The following is a 12,511-nucleotide window of genomic DNA, read 5'->3' on the forward strand; positions in this document are numbered from 1 at the left end:
TCTAATTTATATCACTTTAACCAGAGCTTCAAGGTTCTATTATTTTTAGTTTCTGCTGACTAAAGAACATCAGCAGGTGACCTTTCAATTAAAAACAACCTCGGCTAAAATCATAACCGCAAAGCCAGGTGATGTAAAATTGCCTATGGATTACCTAAAATAGCAGAGTGATGAAAAAAAGACCAAGGAAGTTAAAACAACAATAGGTTTTTAAAAAGCTTATTTTGCAAAAGACATGGTTGTTAAATGAGGAAAAATGACTTTGTCTTACGGAGCATCGTGTTGAACTTGCACTAATATCATAAGCCGCACTCTCTTCGCTTTACTTTCAAAACTTTGCTGAGCAAACTTTTTCTGCCAACTCCTGTACAGCTGAGGGAAATTCATCATTGTCAGCCAGTGGATCAAACATGGAGAGGGGGTGAAAATGACAGATACAGCAAAAGTAAAGAAGGGGAAGGTGGGTGGAGATGATGTGGGGAGTAAGGATACAGAGAGATTGGAGCCAGACAATGAGCAATGGTTGAGTGTGTTACTGTGTGTGGGTGGGTGGGTGTAGTAGGTGTGTGTGTGTATGAGAGAGAGATAGAAACAGAGAGATCGGTCCTTGAAGTAGACCCCGGGAGCCGAGGACCAGCTGGACTTTGAGTACTGCCTGCTGATTCTGCCTGCCCTCCCGATCCCCCAATCCCTTACCTCCTTTCCACAAAACCTCTCCTTTCCTCCTCATCCTTACACTCTCCTCTTTACTCCTCTTCTCCTTACCTTTCAACTTTTATTGCACCCGCAAGTATACTAATCTCCTGCCTCTTTATGAGTTACTTGAAATTGCCCATTTTAATTAAACAACTACAGAAAAAGCCCTGAAATCTCTGCGCCCATCATCTCATGTAGATGACATGATGCCAAGATGTTTCCGCTGCAGCTACAGCAAAGTTTGAGGGAAACGCCTGTCTAAAATATCGACTCTTAGTGTCCAAACTGGACTAGCAAAGGACCAGTTGTTGTATTATATTATTTGTTTGTCGCATTATTTTCTCATTTTATATAAAGGAACTGATATACTTTCATATTTGCTCCATAACTACTTGAATACTGAGAGGATTTACCTTTAATGCAGTCTAATGCAAAAAGATGAAGCATCATTCTTTAGTTGTAACATTACTAGTCATCACATCTTTTAGTTGTACACAAAACCTTTGTGCCCTTTGTGATTTGTTTTCATTCACACTCCACGACAGAGTCCTGCAAATGTACGTGCCCTCCTCCAGTTTTTAGTGAGTGAACTCTGAACCATGGCTATACTGGCTATACACCCTGGGGAGGTCAAGAACTGTCACTGGTCTCTGTCCCACACTGTTTAGCCTGTACCGACTCGTGCAATAAGGTGCAACCCCACACACACACATATAAAGCACCTAACCTGCAAACACATCCAGCTAAACAGCCAAGTTTGACCTCTGTGGCAGCAGCTAATGTGCTACAAGAGTCCTCTGGCCTATGGCCCCAATTTGCTATGCCTGAACACACTGGCTAGTAGCTACTGTACTATTGCCACATGGTGATCTTCATACGACACTCTTTTAACAGCCAAGAAATGTGCATCATCTATAAAACAATCATCACACCAAAAAAAAAAAGTGATACACAGTAAGACGATGCTTGGCTGTGGGCTTGACAGGACTAAGACAGAAAACAGAAGAATCCTCTGCAATTTTAATATACAACAGATGTGATTAATGAAATTGCATAATTAATGATGACAGATAAATGGCTTGTTTACAAACTAGTTCTGTCCACCCACGGTAAACAGGGTGTAATCAAATCCCTAACTGTTTGAGAAGTTTGTCTCATAGGGAAATGTAGAGTACAATTTGCAGTGGTTTCTATTCATCAGCCCATCCTTACTCCAACTACATGACACTCACTGAAAAATGCATATAGAAATGGGGAGATACGCTATGAAAAAAAAAGGATTAGAAAGTCAGTGACAGCACAGTGAAGCTTTATTTATGGTTGACACAGATTACAAGGGGAGAGTTTGCAGGCATCAAAAGTGGCATAGGCTCGGCAAGTAATTGTGTTACGTGGTCATGTATCTCCTAAGAACCCCCAACGTGCAAGGCTTTTCATTTCACGATGGACAAGTCCTAAGGTTGACTGGTAGGTACATCATGCAGAAAAATACTGCAGTGGAGAATGGGTTGTGCAGGAAAGCTTGTGCTCACGCCACAGTGGCCCTTTCTAAATCTGATTAGGGCTGCCACGATTAGTCGATTAGTCACGATTATGTCGACGAACAAAATCGTCGAAAACTAATTTAGTAGTCGACACATCGGTTTTTTTTTACTTTGCTTTTCTCTTGAAACTGCGGCTGCAGTTTCCACCACCACGTCTGCCTTCCTGTCACATACACACACACACACACACACCCCTACACACATGCGCAGTAGTGGTAATCGGCGTCAGGCCTGACTGTACCGTAAATGATACCATAACACAGACCCTCCAGGAATTCACGATGTTGCGATTTGCAACTTCAACGCAACTTCAGTGAATCCCCGTGAATTCAGGGCGGTGTTGCAATTTGAACCAATCACTGCGATTTGGGTGGGTCAGGGACGGCCGCACGGTGCGGGAGGATCCCCTCGTGGGACCTCTCCCCGGCGCTGGCGGCTCTGGGTTGGCATGGAAAGACTCAGGGACGAAGGTGGCTCACGGCTCCGTCTGCGAGGTTTACAGTGCCCGCCCCTTTCCGGGACAGTGAATTTACGTATGATCCGATTAGTCGACTAATCGAAAAAATAATCGGTGATTAGTTGACTATCAAAATAATCGTTTGTGGCAGCCCCAAATCTGATGATGAAAATTCATCAACAAACCAAACTTACTTTGGTTTTCTGGCATCAAGAACCATATTTGTATAAGGCACTAGGCACTTCATATCTTCATAGTTAAATTTTCATGTCTTTGACAGTTTGGAGAAAACCTGCTGAAAACATGGACAGCTTTAGACAGCAGAGGTCTTTTTTTGCTGTGAAGTGACTCAGTTCTTGAAAAAAAACAAGCAAGCACTTCAAGTTCACCTACCTTACAGACACATATCATATCAAAGAAGATTAATAAATCTTTGATTTGTAGCACTGCCAACTCACACTGCAGAAACACACAGCTGTTTGGTAGATATGAAGATACAGTATATGTGAAGATCACTTTTTTTTTATTAACTCAAGCACATTAAAAGGATTGGCCATATCATTTAATTATATTACACTTACACATAAATATATATGTGCAAAGCTAACAAAGCTGATCCAATATTGATATTTACTTGCACTTTGTGGTTAATAATTCATATTCTTCAAAGGTGTTTATTTAAACATTTTCGAAAACATACAAATCAAATTCTATGATTAATATATGTAGCTCGAGGTCCCATCCATTCATGTTTTTTGCACAAATGAAGAGAATCAAACAGAATTATTTAATGCCGATAGTCTAGAAGTGGTCTATTAGCTTGTTACATTGCGTTGTGTAACATTTCATATCACAGTAGCTTCAAACACTTTGCATTGAGTGTTTCACCTACAATAAATGCTTCACTTGGAATCCCTGTTTAGCAGAATTACATGTATAAGTTTGATTATTGAATATTGCGTTTGCGTGAGTCATGGACCAACAGGAAGCTTGTCTTGGTCTTTTTAGGATGTTTATATAACCCTGCATAAAGATAGTGTGTCAACCAGCCTTGCTTTCTTAAGCATGATACATGTCAGAGAGAAGGAAGAGGAACAAACACAGAGGTACACTCATCAATGAGTCAATTTGAAATGTTCACAATTTTGTTTTTATGTCCTCAAAATCAAACAGCCACCCAACTATGAACAAAGTAAATGCTAAAAGCCTCTGGATGGAGACTGTATTATTCAACGCATTGCCAAGTGTTGCACACTCTTTTCACAGGAGTGTGAAAATCATAGAGATATAGATTTTTAATTAATATAATTGTACGATAGATACATCAGAACAAAAAATGAGGTTTCTCTTTTGTGATTTTGTTCTAAATGAGAAAAAAAAACAAGCTTGCGTGTTTGTGTTTGTATGTTAAAGCAAAAAGGTGTAGTGTCACACTCCGTGAAAAGGGGAGCACAATACTGTGAGAAGAATGAGGAAAAAAGAGAAAGAGGTAGAGAAGAAAACAGGGTCCTGAATCAAAGCCAATCACGTCAAGGGCCTGAACGTGCCCACTGATTTTTTTGGGGGGGAAAAATGTTCTTATACAGAGGGAGGCGGAAAGAGTGCTGGTTTAAAAAAAGAAAGAGAGTAAGCTGTAACGAAACCTCAGAGGTGAGAAAAAAAAATTGATGAAATGAATGTGAAGTTATGAGGAAAAAAGAAATGTGGGTGGAGTTATAGCCTTCACACCCAACTGACCTGTTTCCAAATAATCAGCCAGAAAAAAAAAAAGATTAAGTTCTTGAGAACGAGAGCAGTTTTCACACTCAAGCACACAAAGAGAAGGACCAGCTCAGAGATGAGTGGGTTGGCTGCATTGTACAGGCCCACTTAAATCTTACTTTCAATTCACTAAATGTGTTATTTAACTTGGCAAAAGAGCTGGTATGTCCCATGGAGCAGCAGGGAGTCTTACCAGGACTTTGCCAAGTTCGCTGCAGCCCTGCTGAACTGCCTTCGCCTTGACTAGCTAGTGACCTTAGACTTAGTGGGTGGTTCGGCTCAGCGGTGAAGAAAGAAGGGGGGAGAGCTTGGAGAAAGGAACAAATTAAGAATAAGCATAACCTCTAGTGGTAGAAGTTCAGCTTTTAATTTTAAAACTCTCCTCGTCTGCCCTTACCGAGGAGGAAAAATAGAAAAGGAAAGGGAAAAAAATGAAATAACAAGCGATAATTCCAACATAGACTCGAGGAAAAGAGACACTCAAACACTCAAATGTCCAAGCAATAGTAGTTACACTGGCCTGTGCTGCCCTGACCCAGAGATTTGTTAGTATAATGTGACTAGCAGGAATGGAAAATATTTTTTGTTTGCTTTGTGAATGATGGAAATGAAGACCACGAGAACAACTTAGTAGTATATATGGTTATGTGAAACCAAAATAATGCAAAGTTATTAGAGAAGTGGAAAAATCCAATAAAACCTCTCAGTGATTGGCTTAAGACAGAAAACCTATTATTTCACTTTTCTTAAACAATAAATCAGTGGTTATTATGGGAACTTGTCAGCTTAAATGACTTTCTAAACTCATAAGCTATATATTCAACACAAGCAATTAAAGCTGGATACAACTGATCCCACATTTGGCTTTAAGATACGCAAACAATAAACTGCTTCAGCTAAATAAAACAAAGCTTTACATTTTTTGGCGTATGTGCCAATCCCATTGAAAACACAATATATAACTTTCCATTTTGTACAGTGCAGCTTGCAAGATTCCTGTTAGCCCAAATTTCATCATAGCTTTCCACTGCATAAAAGCTGATGTGATCATGTGTTGTTTCATTTACAGCATAGTTCAGCATGAGGTCAGAAGTACATAAAAACGCTCACTATAAGCCGCGCAATTAAACCTGACGTTCTATGTTAATAGCCCTATTTGCGCACAGTGTTTTCCAGGGATTCATGCCACTATGTTTGAAAGGTCCAGACTCAGGGGAGGACAACTCACGACAACCCTAAAAAAAGGAGCCATCCATGGTTGCCAACATGATAAACCTGTAGGGAGGAGCCCCAGACATCCACCTCCATGAAAGACTCATCCTTGAAAACAAGTCTTACCATCTTAAACTCACAGGAATTTGAAAGATGAGGCACCCCGCACCATCCTCCTCGTGGCCCACATTGGAAAAATAAAGGAGACGTGAAACACAGACAGAGAGAGATGTTGTGAGGAGGACAGGAAGAGAGGATGAGGAATTATGCCAGGGTCTGAAGATTCATTTTTGAGGTTGGATTTAGAGAAATGGTGTCTGGCAGTATGTCCAGGGTCAAGCCCTGCAGGCCTGGAGCTCAAGCAGCCATCTTGGCAGGGACTCCCATCCAGAGGAAGGGGGGGGCTTGTAAAAGGTACATCAGTCTGCTGGGACTCACCATTTCCTCTTTCCCACCGTTGCACTAATGCAACTTCTGTTTTTCTTTCGAACAGTTTATCTTTGATCAGAAATATATTGCTCAGTCGACGAGCAGTGTAAACATCCAGATAATTTGGAGCAGAAATCATTACTTCCTGTAGTTATATTTACTATTAGGATGATGATACTCAGAAGGGAATTTGTCCCCCTCCCTCACCCCGCAACAAGGACAGAGAGCTCCTTTCCCTTCCTCTGAATATTTTTGAAATGTAAAGGATCAACCTTGGATTCAGCCATTTTCAATAAACAGGGGAGTTCAAATAATCATTGTGACATATTTCACTCTCTCCCTTTATGTCTGTCTTTCTCCCTCACACACATACTGTACATACTGCACCCCCCCTTTGCGAGGCCTCCTACATGGGAAAAGTAGACGGGCCATGAAAGGCATACGGTGTTGATCCAGCCGATAAGCTAACCAATTGGGTTCATTTATCAAGGAAAACCTTTGCTCAAATGTGATCCCTGTGTGTGATGGAAAGCTTTCTGACAACTCTATCCTATCCACGTCTCTGTGGTTCTTGGCCTGGTCGCCCTGCAGAAACCCTAGCAGTGTTATTACAGATCTTTAGTGGCCTACAACAGGACATTAGTTAAAACAAATATGTAAATCTGGGTAAGGGAGAGACTCGGGAGAGAGTCTGGATGATGTATGCCAGATAAAACTATGTCTAGGAAGACTGACAAATGACCTTAACTGTCTTCGTGCTGCAAAACAGTTATATGTGATAAATTAAGAAAAGCAGTGGCTGATCAGAGACGGTAAATAAAACCCATCTGGAGTGGGTTTCTGTCTCTCTCATGTACAAGCTTGAAACTCAATACTCATATCAGATCTGAATGCTGTGCAGCGATAATAGCTGAATATTCATTTTGGTGCAAGCGGAAGACAAACATTCCCGTCCTTAATGACATCTCCTGGGAGGAAGTTCATTACACAAGGTTGTTACGCAACAAAACCCTGTCACTTTGAGGGGTCAGAGGAGGTTCACGCTGCTAACATTAGCGTAAAACCCAGTGGCAAGTAGGTTAGTGACACTTCCTGCATGAATTAACAATTCTCAAAGAAGTGGGAGACGAGTGACATCAGTTCTCCAGGTAGACGCGATAAGACTTCACTATACTGGCCTACTTTATGTCAGGAAGCGAGAGAGCAGCACGAAAACACATTAAGACTTTAGGTGGGTTGTCGATCACTCAAGCTAATTATTCAGTCAATTATTGATTATGTCTTACAGTTTGGTTCTTAAGAATACTCCAATCAATTTTATCAACTGTTGCCATAATCTTTCGTTCTGTAGAAAAAGTTGAAACTGGCTGTCTGTTTTTTTTTAGACTGTAAATCCACAGCTTTTCTTTCATGGAGGGAGATCTGGCTTTATGTTTAATTACTAGTTAGATATTAATTACAGGGTGCTGTAAAATTCAACATTTCTCTTTACAAACACATTAAAGATCGTTCCTTTACAGAGCATTCCAACTGAAAATGTGTAATTCATTCCACTAGGAATTAATGAGACTGAGTAATTACTGTCATATATTTAGAGGTGGTTCGTTATTGTGTATGTATTCAAAATCTGTGTTCGTACATGCTCCTGGATTTCATGGAGAACATACCAGATGTCAAAAACACTGTCTGTATGGAAGAGGGGGAAAAAAAATGAGGAAAAGAAATTCTAATAAGGCTTGTCAAAGCATCTCACACAGTAACAGGCATGTGTACTGTATGTATGTATTACTGATGGAAGGTGTGTGTACTGTATCTGTGTGAGTGTGTGTGTGTGTTTCTGGGAAAACACTGTAAGTTACACACTGTTCTGTGCACTGATTGATGGTTGCTGTCCATGCAGGCCTACATTTTTGAGTGGATTGGCGTCATAGCACATGAGCAAACACAAGATGGAAGACTGTGGAACTCTCCACTACAAAGAATAGCAAGACTCTCTGCACCACATATACACACACTGAGCAGAAACACACAAACACACACACACTCTCTCTCACACACACACACCACACCCACAGATCCACTTCCCCACCTCCAGTGCTTGAAGATCTACCTGCCAGCTGCTGCCAGTCGCAGGGAAAGATGGGCTTTGTTGGTTTTGTGAAGCCCACCGACAAGACCCCCCTGGAGACTGCAGGTCTCCAGCAGCACAAGCCTCAGCCTTATCCACTCCGCCGCACAGGCAATCTGTTTTCTATATTGCCAGGCTGTATCACTGTACTATGCACTATAGAACAGCAATTGAGCAGGAAATTAAGTTAGGGGATCGGTATTTGGCGGAGGAGAACGAGCTGGTGTGGTCTTCCTTCTCCACATACAAGGATCATTAAATATCACACGAGTTTCTTGATAAATTTCCTCTTCTCCTCTCTCTGCTGTTCCCATCAACTCACTCTCCCTCTTCATCCTCTCTTTTCTCTGTCTTTCCGTCTCTTTTCTTTCTTCCTCAATTTCCCTCTCATCATCTGCCCGTTTCACTCTCGTCCTGCTGTATTTGTAGAGTGTATGAAACAAAACATCCTAATGGATGTTTGAACAGCTTGAGATGTGTCGGCCTGGGAACTACCTCCCTGTGACAGGGAGCTCTGGCAGGGAATTGAGACCAGTACAAGGGGAAAATAGGGGACATATTTCTTTCTTTTCCTCTTTGTTTATTTCTTTTCCTCTCTCTGGGTCCTTCTCTCCAGTCCCCCTCCCTTCTCTGTCTATTTTCTCTCATTATTTCTCTGTACATACAAACAGAGGACAGAGTTTAAGCTTTTTTTGGACTAACAGATGCGGAGGAGCGTTTTTTTTTTATTTTTCCCTATTGTCTTAACGTCTCTTCTTTCTCTGTGTCCTCCTCTGCCTTTCACCGACACTTTTTAACCGCTCAATGAGAAACTGTGAGAGTGTACGAAGTTAGTAAGTGATTGAGCGTGCAAGGTCAGGACGTCACGACTAAAAAAACGCAATACTTGACTTTCATTGGAGCAACGGCACTTTTGGTGAGGCGAATGAACATCAAGCATGCACATACACACACAAGGTTTTTTTTTTATTTTACTCCTGTGTGAATTCTCGGTTTTATTTTCTAGACCAAAAGTGGACATTTTGTTACTTTTATTAACTTCTTAATCATAAACCTCATTATGAAACTAATAATTAACTTATATTTCAAATTACTTTTAGGTTAATTTTGGGTATTCAAATGCCCCAGATCTCAACTTATTAATGAAATGTATATTCATAGAGGACATTGATTCCAGTGCCTCATCTTCACACTCTGTTTTTTTGGGTGGACTTTAGCACATTTTGTGAAGATACGCAAGTGAAGTTCCAATGTTAATGCTCTTACTAAATTACCTGAGATTTCCTAAAATTTAATTAACTTTCCATTAAAACGCTTTCCTTCCTGAAAAGATGTGACTCATATGGAAAGTGTTACCCCCTATCAGTGACTGACGTTCCGGGTTTCTGGCTCCGAACTATGTTTTCGTACAAACCTGAAAGCGGACGCTGGCTTTTTCTGCATCCTTCCAGAAAGACAGCAGCAGACACAGAAGCACGCTCACCAGGACAAAGAGCTCTTACTGCTCCAATCTGAGGTCAATCAGTGGTGTTGACAGCTAAATTAACAAGTGCTACAAGCACCATTACATTTGGCTCCTGATTGTGTAACAATGAAGAGATATACCAATACACTGTCAGACACATAATCAAATAAATCAATATCTATAAATAAGCGAACCAAAAGGAAAAAATATATATTGCCCTGGTGGCAGATTTGCGACCGTCATCGGCCACATGGAACACACACACAACACTCGTGGCCTGTGCAGTGGTCAGGTTAGTGGGAGGCAGTCAGAGAGATAAGGTGCCAAACAGGTCTAAATCCCTCCTGAAGCTGTCTTGATGGACAGACAGGCCACCATTAACAATGCTGTGGCTTGTGAGAGCAGCAGCTGATGGAAAGATACCCTGGCATTTGCTGTGTTAAGAAGTGGCCCTTAAAGATTTCACACTTGCAATTTCTTTGAATTATCTGCCATCTCCAGCCTGTCACTCAGCCTGACAATCTCAGATTCATGCTCACTGAGGCACCAGGCTGGTTATTGACAAAGCAATCCGCCGTGATACAGCGGAGCCTGATAAAACATTAGTCAAACAACACGACGTACAACCCTAGACCCACTTCACACGTGGAGCATGGATGCTCAGACTTTTCACGTGCCCTTCCGCTCTTTAAATACATTTTAATTCAGGTTTAGAAAAATGGACTTTTAGCGCAGTGTAGCGGTGCTCTCGGGTTTGTCAAACATGACACCGGGCTCAAGTGTACCTGATGCAAGTTCAAACTGTGATTTTTGTCATGTATCACCGTTTGCTTAGATTGTGGAATAGGGAGCTGAATAGATTTGTTAAGGTCCACCTCAGGCAGCGATGACAGCCAATGCTGTTATGACACTGAACAGACTGCTTATCAGATCTTTAATGGTTTGATTCGCTTGCTGCTCCAGACAGGCCATGATAGAAATATCACAACATCCCCATTACCCTCAGCATTCAGTACATAGTGCACAGCCTGTGCTTTCTATGAATTATTAAAAGCAGACAGATTACGCTGCAAGGCTGGAAGTCTAGAGGCATGCTACAGATGCTGCTGAGCAAAACGGTAACATCAGAAGTGTGTTTTTGTTCTTTTTTTTTTTTTGCAGAAGGAGGACTGCATCAGATTAGAGAGGGTGGCCGTTTGGATAGGTGTATGGGTACGCGAACAAGAGAAAAGGAAACAGCAGGTGGGGTTTGGACGTGTGTGTATTTCTGCGCACATGTGTGAGTGTCTGTCTGTGTGTGTGTATGTGTGTGTGTGTTGCAAAGGATGATGGGGGGTGAAGGGCATAGTGTCAGGGCTTGTCTGACATGTGGCCTGGTGGGTTGGCTGGATGGTTGGTTTGCTGTCTAGATGGCTGGTTGGGTGCAGCCCAGCTCGAGCCTGGCAATTCTCTCTCTTTCTCTCTCTCTCTCACACACTCTCTCTCTCTCCCTGGAGTGACGGGCTGAGACATTAAGACAGGCGTTTTAATTAACTGTGCCACTCTTCCACCTGCTGCCCTCAATATGCTCCGGCCCAGGCAAGCTGTCTCTCATACCACTGACTCTCTTGCTCTCTTTTTTGGCTCCATCTTTCCCATCTCTCCATAATTTTTTCCGCGCTTTCTCGTTCCTTTTCTGTCCAATTTTCAAATCTCACCCTCCATCACTGCGACTTGCTCTCCCCTAACCTCTCTTTTTGATCCCCTGTGCATCCCTCCGCCGTTTGACCCTAATAAATGAAGACTCACACCAATAGATAAGGCGATTCCATGAGGCTCATATGACAGAATTAGCCAATTTCTTTTTTGAACTTGGAGAGAATTAATTTCTACATGTGTCCTGTTCTACTGACCCTTTAACTACCCCCCCCGCCCATCTCACACACACACACAGACTCACACACACACACTCTCACGCTCTTCAAATCTATCTGGTAATTCAGTTCTGCCCGACACTCATCAGGCTATTCATTAAGGCCTGATTGAAGATGGATATTTCTGTTCCCTCATGACAGAATGGAGCTAGGGATCAAACTGGGGACATTACGGGATTTAGAAGAGCAAATGCAACACACAGCAGCGTTGTGTATGTGCGTATCTGTACGCTTGGACATGTCTGTGTGAATGCGTGCCCATAAATGTTTGTATTAATAGGTGTAAATGTATGCCTGGCCATTTAAGATTCTCATTTAGTGCTGTGACTCCTATAGTTTAATCATTTAGATCATAAATTGAGAATTAATTCAAACAGAACGGAGCAACAAATGATCCACTTTTAGCACTCTACTTAAATTGTATTACACTTTTAATGGGGTTAATAATAGACAGCATTAGCAACACAGGAAAACGACTCTACAAAGTGTTATATTAAAAGGATTAATGTCCTCCCTTCAGAATTAAAGCCAGGTCTTGGAGATACAGCTAAAACTAACAAATGGCCCAGCTCTGGCTCCATGAGGGGGCCTCAGTCGAAACCTCACTACAGTAAGGAGACAGCAACTGGGGCCAATATATCAGCCAGCCAGACAGGGAGCATTCATCTGCTCCGTTAGGAGAAGTGACTTTGAAGTTCTCCGCAGTGAGGTGAAAGAGCAGCCGTGGCCTCAACCTCTGTGTTTATGTAGCCGCACTAGCCCTGGGAGAGCTCTTAATGAATGATGTGGATAGATGGACACCACAGCTAAAAGCACACACACTCACACGCCTGTGTGGGGGCCAAGACACACACCAAGGATTTACGCATACTTTATGTTGAGGTCGTGGACATGTTGGCGTGTACT

General features: G+C 41.9%; 1 protein-coding gene across 4 annotated transcripts in view; it reads right to left on the reverse strand.

The window, feature by feature from the left end:
* LOC109142379 (probable E3 ubiquitin-protein ligase HERC2) overlaps positions 1-12,511 on the reverse strand; it is a 329,793-nt gene that overhangs the window by 171,126 nt on the left and 146,156 nt on the right. The gene's annotated exons all lie outside the window — the stretch shown is intronic.

Source organism: Larimichthys crocea, chromosome III, assembly GCF_000972845.2.
Source record: "Larimichthys crocea isolate SSNF chromosome III, L_crocea_2.0, whole genome shotgun sequence".
In the NCBI taxonomy this organism is placed as follows: domain Eukaryota; kingdom Metazoa; phylum Chordata; class Actinopteri; family Sciaenidae; genus Larimichthys; species Larimichthys crocea.